Here is a 22,500-nt window from a genome sequence, read left to right on the forward strand (position 1 = left end):
ATATATATATATATATATATATATATATATATATATATATATATATATATATATATATATATATATTTATATATATTCATTCATACATACATATATACAAAGTTTTTATACAGAAATAACAACATACACACTCTTGTGCAAAATACCTCCTTAATATGGCATTTCAAACTGTGTACGTTAAGTGAGGATGTTTTAATGTTAATTAGCGCAGGAGCATCACTGAGCGTGTCTCCAGGGTTCTCCTTAACCGGTTTATGTGTGGAATGATGAGAAAAGCTGGAGGAAAAGTATTAGGGGATAAGGAGCAGGCAGTAATAAAAGCAAGGTTATGAGAGTAAATGGCAGCTACATGGAAGGTAGAATGTTGCTTACGTGGAGGATGGAAAGGATGAAAGTTCCTCGCACAAATATTTTTGGGTGGGTGTCTCACAAGCGACGGCCAGATCAAAGGAAAAATCATAGAAGAAGAGAGGCGAGTAATTCAGGCAGCATGTCGACCCTTTTCCCGTAAGGTGGTAGTGCAATATCGGTGCTTCTCATGGGGTAGTTCCTCGCTGGAAGAGTTGGTAGAGTTGTGGGCTAGCACTCGCTCGGCCCGAGTTCGAGTCTCCGGCCGGCTAATGAAGAATTAGAGGAATTTATTTCTGGTGATAGAAATTCATTTCTCTGTATAATGTGGTTGATTCCACAATAAGTTGTAGGTCCCGTTGCTAAGTAGCCAATTGGTTCTTAGCCACGTAAAATAAGTCTAATCCTTCGGGGCAGCCCTCTCTAGGAGAGCTGTTAATCAGCTCAGTGGTCTGATTAAACTAAGATATACTTAATTTCTTTTTCTCACGTGGTGCACAGTAGGCGTTACCAAAGGGTGTTTGTGGTGTTCCTTCGGCTTTCAGCTATACCCACTCTTTAACCTTGTTCTTTACGTCCATTCCCTTCTTAATCTCTTACATTACCTCCATTCTCTTTTTAACCTTTTACTTTACTTCCATTCCCTGTTTAACCTCTTATTTTACCACCATTCTCTTTTTAACCTTTCATTCTACCTCTATTCCCGCTTCCTTTCTTCAACATTACTGTCCAACCTCTGCAACTTTGATTTTTTTCCAGTTCCACCTTTAGATCATTGTACTTTTTTTTTTTTTTTATTTCCTGGACTTCTTGATATTGCTGTCCAACCACTCCACCTCCCTCTTTTCACTGTCTTTAGCGCTGATTGGCTGGACGTGCCCCATTGCTTAGCTTAACAGCCTTAAGAAATCTAAAAAATTAAATAAATTTCAACTTTTTTTTTTTAAGCTATTATTGACATGAATAAGTCGGTTGGTCAGTGAAAATTCAACATTTATATTACTTATTACTTTTAATTGAATCATTTTCATGTTTTTATATTTGCATATTTACTGTATACACTTACTTACATATGTGTGTTCAGCTACTCAAGTCACCAAGGGCGACCCAAGAGCCTCAGCCTACGTGCTGAGCCTTGCCACCGAAAAGCCCGGAGCCTATTGATTTCAGGCCTCACGTCACTACCGCCTGGGAACCACGTGATAGAAAAATACGAGAATATTCCGGGAGACTCATTGTAGTATTTACAAGCCCATTGGTTTTAGTCAATGGATTTTGAAAATGCATACTCAGTTCGTTCCGGCTTCTAGGGACCATGACGTCATCGTGTCAGCTTCTAAATTGAGAAATTGACGATCTACGGGCAGACGGTCATCATGTAAGAATTAGAATTAACCATATACTTACAGAATTCTACTGTCTAAATGCAGGAAGTGAACGTATATGGACAGAAACATCCCACTGACGATAGAAATCTGCACACTGATCTACCATCAAAGAAGAAAATCTACCATTTGTACGGATTATATTATGTTTTTTTATGGACAGAAATATACCATTTACTGGATCTGCCGTCTACGGACAGAACAGAAATTTTATGCCATTTGCGCACAGAAACATACCATCTACTAACAGAATATACCATGCATATGGATAATTTTATGGGCTTTTTATGCTACATACAGAAATCTACCATCTGTTCACTGAAATATGTAACCTACACACTGTAATCTATCATCTACGAACAGAATCTATCATGTATATGGATAATTTTATGGTCTTTTTATGTTACAAACAGAAATCTACCCTGTAAGAACAGATATGTGAAATCTACGCGCTGCAATCTACCGTCCACAGACAGGATTTTCTATCTACGTGAATATTTAATGAATTTTTTTATACTTTTGGCTTTTTAGGGATATCGTACGCATGCGCGTAGTTGCTAACTTACATGCTAAAATAAATAACACAAAGAACGATAAAAACAAACATTCGCATCCGCTAGATAACGACTGATCTAGTAAGAACTCGTCTCTCACGAACGCGAAACTTTAAGCCTCTTATTTATAGACGGCGCTATTTACGCTTAAATAAAAGCCAATGTAATTCTGTAAGGTCAGGGGTGAAGTGCGTAAGTAAACACGTCTTATCTGACAGAGGATGAAATGTGTCCTGTCTCATTATTTCGGTGGTTCCTTTCATGAGTTTTTTATGGCTGCTGCTAGTATTATTATAATTACTTCCACTATTACTATTTTTACTGCTATTTGTAGTATAACTTTACTACAGCTGCTATTATTATTATTATTACTTCCACTATGTCTACTATTATTTTTACTACTATTTCTAGTGCAACTGTTACTACAACTGTTATTATTATTATTATTATTATTATTATTATTATTATTATTATTAATTATTGTTATTATTATTATTATTATTATTTATTGTTGTTGTTGTTGTTGTTGTCTAGCAAAATATGTGGCTTTCATTGGAGACAGATTGCTTTTTATCAATATCATTAGTTATTGTAATATTATCATCGAGAGTATTGTGCAAAGTTTAAGATCGTCTCAATTATTATTATTATTATTATTATTATTATTATTATTATTATTATTATTATTATTGTTGCTGTTGCTGCTGCTGTAGTTGTGTCCTTTTTTTATTGTTTGTCGTTTACTAAATCTGTGGCTTTCGCGGGAGAAATTGTTCTGTATTAATATCATGATAATTGTAATTTTATCATCAAGTGTATTATGTAAAGTTTACAGTTCTCTCAATATTTTACAGCAGAAATGTACGAGTAAATCGCCCTATGCTTTGCTACATATTCCGTTGTCTTTATCTTATTGAAATAAGCTTCAAGTTACGGCACTCAGTGTTGCAGTAACAAGACAGACTGCTTTGCACTCATATTACCCCTAATTAAAATTCTAAGTTGCCATGGCAACGAAGATATTTAAGAAGTTAAAAGGGTGGTTACGCAAAAGATAAGTGATTCAGTTCGGTATATTTTTTATGATCAGGATAGGCTAGTTTTTACTCTTTGGCCTCGTCTGGTATTTGGATGATTTTATTTTAATTTTAGTTTTCTGTAAAAGAAAATTATTGTGCCGGCTTTGTCTGTCCGCCCTCAGATCTTAAAGACTACTGAGGCTAGAGGGCTGCAAATTGGTATGTTGATCATCCACCCTCTAATCATCAAACATACCAGATTGCAGCCCTCTAACCTCAGTAGTTTTTATTTTATTTAAGGTTAAAGTTAGCCATAATCGTGCTTCTGGCAACGATATAGGCTAGGCCACCACCGAGCCGTGGTTAAAGTTTCACGGGCCACGGCTCATACAGCATTATACAGAGACCACCGAAAGACAGATCTATTTTCGATGGCCTTGATTATACGCTGTACACAAAACTCGATTGCGACGAAGAAACTTCGGCGCATTTTTTACTTGTTTTATCTTGACGCTTGTTTTCTTCCTAGCTCGATCCTTTCTTTCCTTCTCTTATGTGTTTTCTTTTTTTTTTTATCTTCGACGGCTATTCTTTCTTTTTTTCTTCTTTCTAGTTCCTCTGCCCTTTTCATCTCGTGGTTTTGTATTACTCTTACATTTCGCTGTCTCTTATTTCCTCCTCCCTTTTTTTTCTTCTTCTTGTTTTATGTTCTTCCATTCCATTTCTCATTGCTCTAATTATCCTTTCCTTCCCTCAGTTTCTCATTCTTCTATTTCTCCTCGCTCGATCTCTCCTTTGCTCCCTCTTCTTCAAGGGTTTTTTGTACCGTGTTTTGTTTCATTTTCTTTCCCTCCCCATCTCCTTACCTCCTTCTTCTTCTTCTTCTTCTTCTTCTCATTTGATCGTCGGTCTAGAGTTCTGGCTTCGATGAAGCTCTTTACCTCCTGAGGAGTTTATTTTTGCGAGGTAGTCTATAGTTGCGATGTAGCTCGGTGGTTCGCACTCTCTCTCTCTCTCTCTCTCTCTCTCTCTCTCGTTATCATTTAGTTTTTTAAGATCAGACATTTTCGTTTTGTTTACGCCCCTCTAGGATCCGGTTCACTCACCGGAGTATAATATTTGCTTCTCCGTGAGATTGCCTTATTGATTTTTAAGTTTCTTGGTTTTTCTTTTAAGGAATAATTATTGTGGTAACTTTATTCTAGCAGGAATGTACACAAAAATAATTGATTTCATTTCTTATATTTATCTTATGTTTTTTATATGATAAAAATATGGTTAATTGTTTATTGTATTTATTTGTTCGGGTATGCTTTCTATTGATACCGAATTGCCAATAAACAACAAACTTACACCTGTTTAGGCTTACCCAAAATTGAAGGAAGAAGAAGAAGAAGAAGAGAGAGAAGAAGAAGAAGAGAAAGAGAGAGAGAGAGAGAGAGAGAGAGAGAGAGATTTATGATTTTGTTATGAAATAAATACAATAGAAATCCCTTTATGCAGTATATATTACAGAGTCCGGCGATTAAAGAAGACAGAAAGTGTTCCCTGTTCTAAAGCGTTTCATGAGTAACAGAGTTAGCCCACTGGGAAAAGCAACTTTGGAGGGAAAGATCTGGAAAATGACATAAAAAATTTAAGAATATTTGTAATTAAATGTTGAAGATGATAACCTTGAGTAACCGTTGTAAGGCTGAAGAAGTTGATCTCTATTTTATTATATTCTGTCAGAGAGCAGTGGAATGTTTTTTTTTTTTTTTTTTTTAGTTTGGTGAAGTCCTGTAATCCACACCAGGCATCCTACTCCCTTTCATCCCCGTATCGGGGTAGTGCCGTCAGTGCACCTCACGTGGTACACTGTAGGAGTTACTTGGGGTCTTTGCAGCGTCCCGTCGGTCCCTAGCAGCAACCTCTTTCATTTCTTTTACAGTACCTCCGTTCATATTTTCTTTCTTCCATCTTACTTTCCACCCTCTCCTAACAATTGTTTCGTAGTGCAACTGCGAGGTTTTCCTCCTGTTACACTTTTAAACCCTCTTACTGTCAATTTTCCACCTCATAGGTCCCAGCGCTTAGCCTTTGGCCTAAATTCAATATTCTATTCTATTCTACTCCCTTTCATATCCCATTATACTGACGAGCTTCCTTATGACAAGAGCCTGTGCTGGCATAAGGCCGCCTTATTCCGAACAACCAATGTTCGCTTATGTTCATTCTGTTAAATAATCTCCCCGGCGTAAATGAAGAAACTTTTAGTGGAAGAAGGTCACAAGTTTCGGAAGCATTTTTTTGTGTGACAATTCTGTTTTCGTGATGATGATTTAGTTTCTAATTAAACCTCGTTTGAATTTCATTCTCTCGCTGTTTCGAGAAGTATGTATTTGTTTGCTTGTTCGTTTAGTCTTCTTCATATATTCAGCAGTTTTTTTTTGTCTTCCCTTTTATATTTTCTCACATGACCATTGCTTTCTATGGAAACTGGTTTTGCAGTTTTATAATCTTCTAGGCTTTTTGTGTGGAGTATTGCTTGTTTTGAATGATAAAAATAACAGTAAAAATGTCAATTATAATAATACTCTCTCAGTATAGATAAGTCCTTACCACAAGGTTTCTGTAATTTATAATCAGAATATCGTGCTTGTATTTGCATACAAGTGTGTGTTAATATTATAAAGCATACTCAAATGTATTTTACTATTGCTTCATGGATCTTTGCAACAGACGAGAGTTTATAATTTTTTTGCTTTTTGCAAGTGTAGCCATATGGTCTGCTTATGGCAGTAAGATAAGAGATGTAAATTACACTCACAGAGAGAGAGAGAGAGAGAGAGAGAGAGAGAGAGAGAGAGAGAGAGAAAAGATGGGGAGCGATGTTCATTCTTTCAATGCCATTCTCCCCTGGAGATGACAGAATCAGAGTGGAGAATCTTATATTCTCGCAAGGCTGACAATAGACTTCCTTGTCTCGCAGGCAGAGGATGCAGACCGTGAGACCACATAGTTCTTAGCATTTATTTCTAGACAGCATGATAAAGCATCGGATTCCTTGCTTGTATACCTTTGTTTCATATTAAGGGAATGTCATGGTATTAGCTCTCAGTCGTAATATAATAATTAAGTCGTCATTTGGCAAGTCATGTAAGGCCGGATTGGCGCCAAACAAGGGTACGAAATTTGAGAGAAATTCCTCCCGCCTTATAAAACAAACTTAGATCGCATAGGAACAAGTACTCAAACATACGAGAAAAAATAAAGTTAATAGGAACAAACTTCTAGAAAAGGTTTACAGAAACAAACTTTGAGCCTAGAATAACATGAGGATAAAGAAGAAGAAGGGGAAAACGCCGCCTTTTAAAAGAGTGAATTCAGTTGCGTGCGCAAGCAATGTTATAAACAGAAGCCAGTCTGTCTTCGTGGACCTCTCTGCGTTGATTGCCAGCAGAGCTTTAAAGTTCTTTAAAGCAGCCAGGGTGTTTGTACGTGCGTGTTTGTGTACAGATGAACGACAAGCGTTGTTTCGTAATGATAACATTGTTAATCGATCGACAGATGGCAGAAAGAAATCTCTCTCGCGAAATGCCTGTGCTGCTTGTTTTAAGAGAGACATAAACAATCATTATTGCAAACATATCCGGCGGCTTTATTGGGTCGTAAATGTTTACTCTCACATGAAAAAGGCCGTTTCTCATCCCCACCTTTGTCTCTCTCTCTCTCTCTCTCTCTCTCTCTCTCTCTCTCTCTCTCTCTCTCTCTCTCTCATAATGTCCTTTCTCATTCATAAGGACGCAGTTGTATTCATAATGCACAGTAATGTGGCTTATCAGACACTGTCTATTTCTGTGATAAATATTTGTATGTATTTTTTGCAAGCTCTCCGGTGTCACGTTATATTTGATGAGGTCATTTTTCTTCTTCTTCTTCTTCTTCTTCTTCTTCTTCTTCTTCTTCTTCTTCAGGATATGTGTTCAGAATGAATTTTTCTTTTCATCTCTCTCTCTCTCTCTCTCTCTCTCTCTCTCTCTCTCTCTCTCTCTCTCTCTCGTGAACAGACTACAGTAAATCAGTTACGTCGCACGATTAGAACATGACCAATTGTTAACAAAAGTGCATTCGAAATGGTGCTTTTGTTAAAAGTTTTACGACGATGGTAAAAATCATTTTCCCTTCTCTGGAGATTTAAGGAGTCCGTTTTAAGAGAACCATAAAAGAATATTCGGGAGATTTTCGGCCACAGTCCCTCATAATGGCTTCTATTCAAGTCAGAAATTTAAGCTGCTGGATTATCCTCCTCCTTTTCGGTTAGCCTCTCTGTCACTTGGCTTCTTTATGTGTGGCTAAGCGTTTGTTTTTTCTCGTTCTTCTCTTGATGCTTTATTGAAAACGACTCTGTTTTGTGATTATATAATGTTCCGGGGGAATTTGACCGGCTGTTTATTATCTCTCATTTCCTGACATCTGCATGAGGACACAACCTTCCGTATCGATCCTTTACCATATGAAAAATTGTTTGAACTTCAAGAAGTTTTATTTCCAGTGTAGTTGAAGTTGCTGTATTTGTCCTCTCTCCCCGTCCTGGTGACTTGTTTTCTTTTGTTTTGTTGTCGTGACTTTTTTTTTAATAACATTCTGCTCTTATGCTGAGGATTTTACCCTCTAGATTCCTCATTTTTAGTTCTCCACATTGAACATCGAGCGAGAAGAACTGTACTACAAGATGTTTGTCATTAAACTTTTTAGATATTTTGGACCTTACAACTCACAGCATCTTCTGCAAGTGTAATTACAACTTGTCTCTCCTGCAGCAAGGTTCTCATTTTGTTGCACTTTCCATCTCAAGTTTCACGAAGCTCAATCAAATGCAAATATGTGGATGTGCTGGTTTTTCGGTCTGTATTAACTCAGGCTTATGCCAGCATCTAATCTTGCGCAACGGCTGCCCAGTAAGTTATGGAAAGCTGTTGAAGTGATTAGGATGCCTGAAGTGATCCTTTGGACTCGGCCCAGCCAACGGAAATGGGGGACTAGTACTTGAGCGACATTCATCGTGAATACATTATTTTTTTCGTTACCCTAGGTCTGTTTGATGGTCGTCCATCGCTGAAAAAGAAAATCTTTTGTGGCCAGTTTTAAAAGTTTCTAATGTGACTGTGAGAAAATTACCTGGTTTCAGCCTGTCTTGACTCGATTGCCACTGGGAGAACCATCGAGCAGGAGGCAAGTAACCTAAGAGATAAATATAAAAAGGAATACAAGTACGAATTGCAAGTGACCCTAATCTACTTTTTCACCCAGTAAAAGGGCAACAAGGGTAAATTGAGAGACAATGATCAGAGATGCCGAACTCTAGTTTACCTCCAACAGTTCAGCTAGTAAATACGTATAGTATATATATATATATATATATATATATATATATATATATATATATATATATATATATATATATATATATATATATATTATATATAATATATATATATATATATATATATATATATATATATATATATGTGTTTATGTGTATTGAATAACACTACACACACACATATACATATATACACACTCACAGTATTTATACACATACACATATACACATACATACATATATATATATATATATATATATATATATATATATATACAATATATGTATATATATATATATATATACAATTTATGTATATGTATGTATATATATTGTATATATATATATACTGTATGTATATGTGTATATATATATATATATATATATATATATATATATATATATATATATATATATATATATATACATATATATATATATATATATATATATATATATATATATATATATATATATATATATAAATATTCATTATACACCTATTTCTCCTTGGAGTGGAGTGAAGTCAAAAGGGTAGAGCCATCTGTTCTCAGAAAATCTGAAAATCTCTACAGCTCAGGTTGCTAGACCTATGACCTCTTGACTCCCAGCTACTCCAGTAACTCGTTCGCGGCAAGTTCGTCTGGTGGTGGTAGGATGGGGGCGAACCGCGGATCTAGTGACTGCGAGCTCAGGTTCTACCACTGAATAATGCCGGTACCAAAACCAGCGACAGGATACGCTCGCAGAGATATGATATCGTAGTGACCTTTCATTTTTTGTTTCTCTTTCTCCCTCAGCTCGCTAGTAAGGTTTTCCCATCCTGTTAACTAAAGCCACACAGAACGACTGAAGGGAATATGATCTGATTTCTCAAATAAAATAAAAACCTAGCAAGATTTTCATTATCGTGCTCGATCGAAGGAAATGAAACGTATTTTATATATATATATATATATATATATATATATATATATATATATATATATATATATATATATATATATATATATATATATATATATATATATATATCTTGTATTATGTTCATAAATATATATGTATTATACTGTACATTATAATATATATATAGTATATATTTATAGGTTTGTCTGTAAGAATGATTTATTCTATTAATTCATTGGTCTGCACTGAGAGGTCTTCGCTAACTGCAATAGGCCCAGAAAAATAACACAAGAATCACTGCCATACACATAAATTAACTGCTGAATCGCCAATTTAGCTTTTGTGCAGAAAACTTCCATGGCTTCATCGCCAAATACAGCCACAGAGAAAGCTCATCAGCATCGCGACGAGCCCATACACACCTATAATTATAGAATCATTCATCTCTAATGGCGGTTGAGCCTGAGTCTCTAACGGAGTCTACTGCCTCGTTTGTAATAAGTGATGAAATTGGGACATTTCCGTCCCAGGAAATGCCCTTGATTTGGGGTATAGACATTAAGTACCTCAAGGTAAGGGCACAGATATGTAATGTTCCGGAAGTTGGGGGTACAGATATAATATACCTCAAGGCAGGAGTACAAATGATACGTACCTCTAGACAAGGGTACAGATATAATATATCCAAAGGCAGGGGTGCAGATATGTACCTCTAGACAATGGTACCTACATAATATACCCCAAGGTAAGGGTACAGCTATGATGTACCTCAAGACAAAGGTATAGATATAATGTACCTCAAGGCAAGGATACAGACGATGTGTACCTCAGGACAAGAAGGGTACCGATATAATATACTACAAGGTAAAGGTACGGATGATACGACCTCAAAACAGGGGTACAGATAAGATATACCTTAAGGCAAGGGTACAGACGATGTGTACCACTACGCAGGGGTACATATATAAAGTACCTTAAGCCAGAGGGGTTCCTGGCAAAGAACAGTGAACCGGACCCCTGGGGAGGAAGATTTGCCCCCTAAATGGAACACCAGTCCTCTTCCGAAGCCAATGTTAGCCATGATTTTTGACCCCTGTGAGATGGCAGGCAAGAAAAAATAGTATTTTCGTATTTTCGCCTCTCTGCGAGGTGAGAAAGTCTTCAAGTAGCCGAGGGTTAGGGATGTGCAGTTCCTATCTGTTTTAATATTGAAAATATATATATATATATATATATATATATATATATATATATATATATATATATATATGTATGTATATATATATATATATGTATATATATATATATATATATATATATATATATATATATATATATATAATATATATATATCACCTGAAGTCACAGGAAAACCTTGAAAAGAAACGATTGGGTGCCAAGTGCTTTTGTGTAATTAACACATCGTGAGACACATTAATTACATGAAAGTACTTGGCACCGTGTCGCTTCCTTTCAAGCTTTCCTGTGGCTTCAGTTGCACGTTTTGTGATTTGTTGATTTGTTATATATATATATATATATATAAATATTATATATATATATATATATATATATATAAATATATATATATATATATATATATATATATATATATATATATATATATATATATATATATATATATATATATATATATATATATATATATATATATATATACATACTTACAAGAAAAAAGTGCCAAATATTTCTGGCCGAAGCATTACAAAGAGCTAAAAAATTGTATTTTTCGTCCTCATGAACGACGCCAATGACCAAGGCGGTCACGACACCAGATAACCCCTCCAAAATGACTCATATTCTTGTAGACCACAGGAACACGACAGCAGTCACAGCCATTCGTGTGTGTGTGTGTGTTGCATTAAAGGTGTCAGCCTTGGCTGGCGGATCCAATTTTTTTTTTTATTTTTCCTCTCTTCGTGATTGTGTTTGGGTTTGTGTGTGTTTGTGTGTGTGTGTTGTTTTCATCGAGATGTGCAAACTTTAATTTGTCCAATGTTTATCGGTGATAAATTTGTTTTGGTACGTGATGTGGATTCTGTTTTGGCCTTGTAAGTTTATTCGTAAGTTTTTTATTTTTTTTATTTTTTATGTTTTGCTTCCCATGGGTTGTACTTGATATTCAACTCTTCATGTATATAACCTATACTTCTTTTCACTTTTATTTATTAATAGATTTGTAATATATACTATATATATATATTATATATATATATATATATATATAATATATATATATATATATATATATATATATATATATATATTATATATATATATATATATATATATATATATATATATATATATATATATATATATATATATATATATATATATATATATATATATATAGATACTATATGAATGTATATATATTTAATTATTATATAAACTATTATATAGCAAATATAGGTTATATATACGTGCAGATGACTTATATACTACCATACTATCCAGAACATATGATATATTTGAATTTTATATATCAGTATATTTAGATCACGAGAACTGTATAGAAGTTAGAATTGATGTCTGTGTACACACATATATATATATATCCATTACATCATGTTTTATATGACTAATTATATATTTGCCTGTAGAGCTGACTCATGTTGAATGTCCTTCTTCTCTTTAATTATTACAAAATATTATATAGCAAAAGTGAAGGTTGGAATATATGCAGATGATATATATATATATATAGTTCAGAACATATGATATACTTTTAATTTTACACTGATTCAATGCTGTTTGAGAAGAGAACTGAAGGTGGAGAATTGATGTCTGTGTATAAATACTCACTTTCTCCATTAAGACTTTTTGGAAATTGAAAATTAATACATCTTTGATATATATATATATTATATATATATATATATATATATATATATATATATATATATATATATATATATATATATATATATATATATACATATATATATATATATATATATATATATATATATATATATATATGTGTGTGTGTGTGTGTGTGTGTGTGTGTGTGAATAAGTGTGTGATGTTTGTATGTTTATGAGTGATTTTTGAAATAAATTATTATTATGACCTTCCTTCCTATAAATTTAAGTGAGAAACGAGAAGAAGGCGAGGAGATAACGGAACCTCTGTTTTGCAATTACTCCCAAAACACCACTGGTTTCTAGAAAGCGTCTGAGCATCCCTATCTCCCCTTTCCTCGGAGGATTTGAGAAAGATGCTGAGTCTTCGGAAATAATTACGAGGCATAAAGAACGCGCCTTTGTAAGAGCCCTTTAAAAAAGCTTCACGTTGCATAATGGAGATCAAGGGGCCACCGGCCACGTACGTCGGGTGGCCACTGGGTTATGGCGCCCCCCGCCCCGTCGTTAATTTACTTTCGTAATTCATTTACCCTGCTGGATTCTGTGACCTTATTTCTGCATCACTTTTTTTTTTTTGCTGGTGATGTTGTGTTGTTGGTACACATCGTATGGGAGGTGGAGTTGTCTGCTGTGCTAGACTCCGAACTTGACGTTCTTAATATATTTTTATTGTATTCACTTGCGCGTACGCTTACGTAAATGCATGCATGCACTGTGCACAAAGTTGATATCTCTCTTTCTCTCACACACACACACTCTCTCTCTCTATATATATATATATATATATATATATATATCTATATATATATATATATATATATATATATATATATATATATATATATATATATATATATATATATATATATATATATATATATATATATATATATATATATATATTATGTGTTTGTATGTACATATGTATGCATAATCATACAGTGTGCATCATACGTAGGCTGCTGAATCAAACGTTTTATTATTTCTGCAGAAACCTGTACTTATCAACTTTATTTGCACTGCTAATTACATATCCAAAAGTGACTCACGTTTAATCGAACTTCAGTAGCCGCCCCAGTGACCTCTTAACTTTCAAACTTTCATGCAAGAACACTATGATAAGATGGTGCGTTTAAGTCTGTTCAGCTCTGTTAAAACATGTCTGCATTCAGTAGATATTTGCATATATCTGCAAGGACTAAACTAAACTTGTATTCGACTACGTAGCAAAATACCTTGACACGTCTTCGTTGAACCTGCCTCGGAGGGTGAGACTCTTTTTTTTATTTATTTATTACCCGTTCTGATATAGGCTTGTAGTGATAAGTGTAACCAATAAAGAGTGAGGAGGCAGAGGAGTTAAGAGGTCGGTGTGACTATGCCGTTATTATGTATGCATAAAAATCTGATGAAAGCGATCAGTGGATTATATATATATATATATATATATATATATATATATATATATATATATATATATATATATATATATATATATATATATATATATAAAATGATCCATTGATCACTTATATACACACACAGACACACATACAGACATTACACACACACACACACACACATATATATATATATATATATATATATATATATATATATATATATATATATATATATATATTTATATATATGTGTGTGTGTGTGTGTGTGTGTGTGTGTGTGTGTGTGTAGAAAGACAGATAGATGTGTGTGTATGTATGTTTAATCATACGGTATACAACATACGTAGGCTACGTAATTAAGCGTTTCATTGTTTCTGTAGAACCCCGTCCTCATCAGCTTCATTTGCATTGCTAATTACATTTCCAGAAATAACTGGCATTTAATCGAAATTCTAATAGCATGCATTAATAATAACTATGGACTAGACAGCATGGTCAAAATATAGTCAGGGCAGCAATCCAGGCTCAAAAAGAAGGAATAGAGACATGCTTATTAGTGACACTCATCTCAGGCTAATCTTATCAGAACATTATGCAATGTTTATGAAGCTCTTCTCAACATATATTATTCCTAGATGGTTGGCAGAGATGAAGAATATCGTCATTGAATGTTACCCATTTTATTTTACTGCATCTACAGTACTATTACTACTACTAATACTAATACTAATGATAATAATAAGAATGATAATGATAAAATTGGCATATATTAGAATAAATCAGATACGTATCATGATACTGTAGATACTTTTAAAGTATCTTTTGTTTATAGTAAAAACAGTTGTAATAATATTATGGATATTATGAAACTTAATGTTATTTTCAATTTTTATACCAAAGAAGTCGTTGGATGCGTGGTTATTCTCTGGGTAATTAGGAATTCTCTCTCTCTCTCTCTCTCTCTCTCTCTCTCTCTCTCTCTCTCTCTCTCTCTCTCTCTCTCTCTCTCTCTCCTCTCTCAGAAATAGATCTTTCAACTCTAATATGAATATTTATGAAACTTATTGTTATTTTCAATTTTTATTCCAAAGAAGTCATTGGATGCATGTTTATGCTCTGGGTAATTATTCTCTCTCTCTCTCTCTCTCTCTCTCTCTCTCTCTGTGGTAATGCGAACTCGATTTGTCATTTTGTATCCAGTTCCATATTCAGTCCATATAAGCTAGGACCTCGACAAGGTAAACCCTCTCTCTCTCTCTCTCTCTCTCTCTCTCTCTCTGTGTGTGTGTGGTAATGCGAACTCGATTTGCCATCTTGTATCCAATTCCATAGTCAGTCCATATAAGCTAGGACCTCGACGAGGTAAACCCCCACATCTCTCTCTCTCTCTCTCTCTCTGTGATAATGCGAACTCGATTTGCCATCTTGTATCCAATTCCATAGTCAGTCCATATAAGCTAGGACCTCGACGAGGTAAACCCCCACATTCTCTCTCTGTCTCTCTCTCTCTCTCTCTCTCTCTCTCTCTCTCTCTCTCTCTCTCTCTCTCTGTGTGTGTGTGTGTGTGTGTAATGCGAACTCGATTTGCCATCTTGTATCCAATTCCATAGTCAGTCCATATAAGCTGGGGCCTCGACGATGTAAACCCCCACCTCTCCTCTCTCTCTCTCTCTCTCTCTCTCTCTCTCTCTCTCAGAAATAGATCTTTCAACTCTAATATGAAATAACCGAAGGGAAAATGGAAGCTATACTTTCGTAACGAATGCTGATTCATCGCCTTGTAACTAAGATCCTCATCTTTCAATAAAAAGTAATTATTTTTTTGCCCTTTCATCACTCGTTCAAAGGACGAGAAAATTGCTAGTTCACATAGAACTGACGTTGTTCTGTCTCATACAATATTTAAGTCATTGAAATAATTTTAGGGCTTCCTGCTTCCATTTGTTGATAAATGGTTTTTAATGATTTATTATAATAACTGATGATTAGAAAATTTAAAGAATGCTGACCAAGAAAGTAACGTGAACGAGAGCGTATGTCTTGTAATATTTCTTTAACTGCTGTAAAAATGTATTAGATTATAGTGAAACTTATCTCCAAATTAGTGCTTGCTTAGACCGAAAATCTCTTGAGTTTGAAATTCATTTCATCTGTAAATCTGAAATATTTGTCAGTGATTTGGCGAAATAATCAGAATGTAATTTCCTTAAAAAGAATGAGGAAAGTTTAGGTTAGATTCTCAACAAAGATTCACGCCAGAAATAGTCAAAATCGTTATGAATTTGCACCGCCATTTGATACCAAATGATGACAATTAAAAAAAGAAATATTGATTCCAGTTCTTGGGCAAGGACAATCTGGTTGGAAAATGATAACTGAAAAAAAGGGGGCTGAATAATATACAAAAATGAGTTGAATAGGAAACTAGGTACATTAACGCAAGTAATCCTCCTCATCAGTCAGGCTAAATAAAACACTGTATTTCGTTAAACATTTTAAGAAAAATCCATTGGTCGCTGTTATATTGTGGTTGATTTTACACTGATTTATTCTATTGCTTGTTTGTCGTTAGCTAATGTTCATATTACATGATGTTCGCTTATTCTGATATTTGATTTTGCTTGACACTTTAGTTTCGTTTCTCACCTATTAGTCATTAATGAGATTATGTAAATGCCTTTTGAGACTACCTGTATTTTGCAACTTGCGCTTCTCAATTTGTAGTTCCCAGATGCCTTCCGAATGAGTCAAAACGTGACAAATGAGGTGCTTGGATCCTGTAGGAATAATAATAATAATAATAATAATAATAATAATAATAATAATAATGGTGATCACCATGAGAAAAACCACAGTGAGTTACATTCGTAAATTTACAAGCGATTTGCAAGAGAGTTTATGCTGTTCACCAAGAGCCTTTTAACAATCTAAAGCTTGAGAGGAATTTGTGAAAAATGCATAAACTAATCTTTAAGGCCAGTAGAACACAACCATTAGCAAAGTTTTGTGGATTTCTCTATCTCTATAATACTAATGCTAATACTAATAATATTACTACGAAAAGAGTAGGAAAAGATATGTATTTGATATCCTAAAATCTGCTTTGCATGCAAAAGTTGAAATGACGTTCTAGTAGAACCACCAGCCATAATGCGGTAAAAAAAATGACAGAATTCACTATAGGCCTCTAATCTGAGATGATTGAATTGCCCAGCCTTTTGTACTCTGAAGCATTCTTTGTCCCGCCTCTTTCGTCTCTTGCTCCATTACAAAAGAAGATTAATTAAAAGTGGATAATGAATAGAAGAATTATACTGATTATCTCTCTCTCTCTCTCTCTCTCTCTCACACACACACACACACACACACACACACACACACACACACACAAAGAGAGAGAAATTCAGATTCAATTAATAATTTCCTCTGAATCAACGAATAATATTGAATTTCATATTCTCTCTCTCTCTCTCTCTCTCTCTCTCTCTCTCTCTCTCTCTCTCTCTCTCTCTCACACACACACACACACACACACACATAAATGAAAAAACGCAAAAAGATAATAATTCAGAATAAATTATTATTGGATACTGAGGACAAAAGAAGTGCTTAAATTCCAATTCCTTTTGGATGCTGAATAGACGAATAGTACCGTATTTCTTACTCTCTCTCTCTCTCTCTCTCTCTCTCTCTCTCTCTCTCTCTCTCTCTCTCTCTCTCTCTCTCTCTGTATAAATAAGACGCTCCTGAGTATCTCGTTGGGCAGGTTTGACGAAACCTAATTCTCTAACTAAGGAGAATAAATATTCTCAAAATGGAACTGGAACTTGCCAAGACTCTTAAGTCCTGGTGATTATGTTGTCCAGTGCATTAACGCTAAGAGAGCTTAAGATTCGGTGATTTTAAGGCGGTGTGGTATTTGGCAATGAAGCCTCACAAAGACTAATTGAAACTACTTTTTAAAGATTTTTTTTTCTGCCTCTCTTTGTTAAGAGGTAGCCAAAAGAGTTTCCTTCTTTATCAGCACCTTTTAAGGTGCTTCTTGAATAGCCGGGAAGTTGTCTTATGGGGGAAAATGAGAAAACTTTATTGCAACGTAAGACTGAATTCAGATCGGTCAGATGTATTCCATAAAAGTATCTCTTATTTATAACCGCATGAGGAACATCGTCACATGTATTGCAACTGAGTACGATTGGTCAGTAGTATTGGTATTTAAAAAAATAATTATTTTATAGCTACATAAAAAACATTAACACATGCATTGCTTGCATGTAGAAATGTAGCTTCTGTTGTAACTGTCATACGCATTCCAGATATGCTTCTGGTACATTGCGTAACTCAATGGTACACGCCACTGTGATGTCGGTTAAGATATACGATAAATATTCATTAAGGATCAGCTTAAGAGAACAGTGTTTTTTAGTGGGATTTTTTGTCCCAGTACTGAGGGGTGGTTTTGCTGTGTGAATTATTTGCTTTTTATGCTGAACAACTAAGCAGTAACTGGTAAAGCAGAAAAGAAAAAATATCAAGATAGTCTCTGTATGATCTGTAATATAATATGATAAAAATTCCAAATGATTGGTTTCATATGCAGAATTTAAATAACTATTTAATTTCTGAGCGAGAATTCTGTCAATTTAATTTATATTTCATCTGCATTTTCGTCATCTGGAAAAATGGAAAAAATATTAATAATGGTTCCTCATATTACAGACACGGTATTCCTTCCTAGGTGATTTTGTTAACGTAATATGAGTTTAACTATCCTTCATTTGCATAGGGACCCAGTAAATTTCAAGTGCAAACTTAGACGGCAACTTCTCGCGCTACCATGTTTTTGCATTATAAAGGTCAAAGGTATATCGTCGACTCTTAACCAGACTTTAGAGGTTTTTAGACAACCATAAACTAAAGAATAGAAAGAGGAAAGAGATTGTGGAATTACTCGTAAAGTTATTGCAAAACTAAAACTGCAATAAGTTTGTGATTTTTGTGGTTGCTGATATTCAACGGGATTGGTTAATGTTTTCCTGCTTTAATTTTCTTTTTTCGTGGGCAACGGCGATTTGCAGCTTATACCAACAAGGCTTCCTTGCTGAAACTTTGCCTGAATAATCTGACATAATTCCTTGTCGTCAAACCTTTTAATATTTTTGCTCAGGAAGAAATGAATGCAAGCATGATCTTTGGTTTTGTGAGTAGATCGTATAAAATACAAATTAACAAAGGCCAACTGTAAAAATGTAAGAAACAGAGTAAAGGACAAGCCTAATTTACGAAAAACAGAACAATACTCTTGTGAAGGTCAAGAGAAACAAAGCAAATGTCAAGTCCGTTTAAGAAAAGAATAGAGAAAAAGGTCAGCCAGAGTCAGGTGGACTCGAACTAAGTGAGGAAGAGGACAAAAGTCCAACTCAAGTCAAGAGGTATAAAGATCAAGTCCAAGTTAGTAGGGAACAAAATTTAATGCAGAAATTAACAAAGGAAAGGTCGAGTCCAAGTCAAAGATGAATAGTGGGAAAGCCGAGTCCCACTCTGACAGAATAGAATTAAGGTCAAGTCCCACTCAGAAAGGAATAGAGGTAAGACCAAGTCTAAGTCATAGAGGAATAGAATAAGATGAAGTCCAAGACAGAAAAGAACAGAACAAAAGTCCAGCCCTTTCAAGAGGAAGAGAGCATAAGTCAACAGAGAGGAACAGAGATAAGGTCAAGTTCCGTCATAAAAAAAAAAAAAACAGAATAGAGCTCTGGAGTTCAGTGGTTCCACATAAAGCCTCGAAAACCTTTGAACACTTAACCACCTTTAGGTAATAGCTGTGTTGACATAAGACAGCTTAATCTAAACTAACCAATACAAAAAGTAAGTCTAAATCCATGCGGACCGACTGAAGTTCAGGTCCGACTCAGAAATGGACAGAGTTAAGTCAAGTCCGACTCAGAAAGAATAGAAGTAAAGTCAAGTCCAAACCAGGAAATAGTGGGGAGAGGAGACGAGGCCAACTCAGAAAGCAGCAGAGCATAGATCAAGTCCAACTTAAAATGTTGGAGCGTCGCTCCTGACGCTGAAACTCATCAGATATTCACTGAGAGTCTTTAGAAAGTCTATAAATACCCACACCTCGGCTGCAGGGTAGACTGCAGTTTGAAGACTTTCAGGAGGTGTGATGTTCCCAAATGAAAATGCTGTTCACGACGGAGGCTTCTCATTTGAGCAGGACTCCGCGTTCTGAATTTTCAACCGGTTTTGATAAGGTGACGCAATGATCCAGAACGACGCAGTTGTGATCAGAATTATTATTGTGGAGGAAGTTGCGTGGTTTCAAAGTTGGGCAGAAATCGTTATAAACCGGACGAGGAGAGTATGTGGGAGGGTTCCCTAAAATTCAGTGTGCCTCTTTTGACAACCAGACTAAGCGAGAGGGTTCCCTAAAATTCAGTATGCCACCGTTGAAACAAACAGTGAATTATGAGACTAAGCGAGAGGGTTCCCTGGAATTCAGTATGCCACTGTTGACACAAACAGTGTATTATGTGCCTAGCTTTAGCCAACAGCTGTGGGTAGAATTTAGGTTGGAGAAAGAGACAAGAAGAGATAAAACACCCGAGACGTGAGTGTTAAATACTCCGTCAAATATATACCATCACAAAAAGTAGGGCCTCGACGAGTTAATCCTCACCTGACAGTCTCTCTCTCTCTCTCTCTCTCTCTCTCTCTCTCTCTCTCTCTCTCTCTCTCTGCTGGTATATATACACTCGTCCACAAACATGCATCGGCCCATTTTCAGGTAATTTTAGACATCTGTGCAAATGTTACGGCAGCTGAGGAGGTAAAAAAAATATCCAAATATTACTTGGTCAAAACTGTAAATATATTTAAGATATACTTGTTTTTTGTTTTTTGTTCCAACTTAGATTATACGTCTTCTTTTATTTTATTTGCTATTTTTCTAACATATCAGATTCTTATACATTGTCTATATGATGTGATTAATGTTTCTAAAATGTTGTCTTTTTTTGAAAGAGCATCAAGTTTTTACTTTCGGATGACTAGACACGAAAGTAATCATGAATTGCCAAATAGAGCGACACGTGAAGTTAAAAATTCCTGTTGAATTGTTATTAATAAAGTTTTTTAAACCAGATAAAAGTCAAAATAACACCGAGACACAAATATAGGTTTGGTTCCTAAATAGACAGCGACAAAATGCACTCAAAAAGCCCGTTACTTTTTCCTTTATTATTCACATTGCAAACCAATTAAAGGTCCAAAATATATTCTTAAAGCTGTATTTTTTATAATGATTTAATCTGATCCATTTTTACTTTCGTTGCACAGGTTCCTTTGTGAGATGGCGCTGTCAACATCGTGGTGGCTACGACTGAAGTATTTTTACAACGGGTCTTGAAGGTAAGTTGTCAATTCTCTCTCTCTCTCTCTCTCTCTCTCTCTCTCTCTCTCTCTCTCTCTCTCTCTCTCTCTCTCTCGCTGATCTTCAGTATTGTATAGACTACAATCGTCAAACTCCAATGGAGTCATTACGGAAAATAGTGGACTTTACGATGACTAGCGACACGCGCAACTCATTTAAAGGTCGGGCCAAGGTCCTTTAAATAATGTTTAAAGGACCTTGGGTCGGGCGTAACAACCGAACCAAACCGAAGAAAACCAAGATCAGAGTCGATACTTCGACGCAATGAAAACATTTTACGTCGACGGTCGTTTTTGAAGTCCGTTAAGACTAGCAGCATCCGACACTTGTCGCAGCTTCGCCCATTACAATGCCGGACATATTTTGGCTGCCGTAGGCATTCTCCGTCACTTCCTGGTTGCGGGTCATGGCGCTTCTTATACTCGGTTCCTTCTGATGAGTCTGTTTGTCGTTGGCTCATTTCCAGATCTGTTAAGTCAAGTAGGAATGCTTTTGTTTCATTTGCTGTCAGTCTGATTTGTTCATGATCTTTGTAGTGTGGTGCCTTTTTTTTTCCAGCTGCTGGACTTTTCTGTTGGTTTATCAGAATAGAATGTCTTTTTTTCGTAAATGTTTTTCATCCGGGTACTTTTCAAATAGCCATTGTATCAGAAATATGTTTTAGTTGATGGATTGAGTAACTGGTTTATCCAACTAGCGTTTCATCACATACGTCGGATTACAATGCCTTTGTTGCATTATCTGCCTTCTTCTTTGCCATCAAGTCCGTTCTATCATGGTGGCTTTCCAGTTAATTAATTCATTGATTGATTGGTTTATCGAACTCGCAACACAAATCCAAAGGACCTCTACGACTTTTTTTTTTTATTAAAGGTATCTATGATTATGCTGCTTTTTAAATTTTTTTTTTACTAAAGGTAGTATATTACCACCATAATTTTTCTGTTTATTATTGCTGCATTCCAAGCAGCACTTAGCTAATTGCGTAAAATTCTTAGTTGCTTGGAGGCGCTTCTCAGAGCGTACGTGGGTAATAGCTGTTTCTGCTTAATGCATGCCAAGACTAAGCTGAATTTACAGGTGTATTTTGCTCCTGCTAGACGTTTTTTTTTTTCATGCCATGCTAACACTGTTTATTTTCTTTTCTCTTTTTTTCTCTCTTCCTCTGTTTTCCTTTTTTCTTGCACATGA

General features: G+C 35.1%; 1 protein-coding gene across 2 annotated transcripts in view; it reads left to right on the top strand.

Annotated features, from left to right (window-relative positions):
• Positions 1-22,500, top strand: part of LOC136839351 (uncharacterized) — a 105,298-nt gene that overhangs the window by 22,438 nt on the left and 60,360 nt on the right. For both annotated transcript variants that reach the window (XM_067105251.1, XM_067105253.1), the window contains exon 2: positions 21,216-21,287. The gene's annotated coding sequence lies outside the window, so the exon portion shown is untranslated. The remainder of the gene's footprint in view (positions 1-21,215; positions 21,288-22,500) is intronic.

This window comes from Macrobrachium rosenbergii, chromosome 6 (assembly GCF_040412425.1).
Source record: "Macrobrachium rosenbergii isolate ZJJX-2024 chromosome 6, ASM4041242v1, whole genome shotgun sequence".
In the NCBI taxonomy this organism is placed as follows: domain Eukaryota; kingdom Metazoa; phylum Arthropoda; class Malacostraca; order Decapoda; family Palaemonidae; genus Macrobrachium; species Macrobrachium rosenbergii.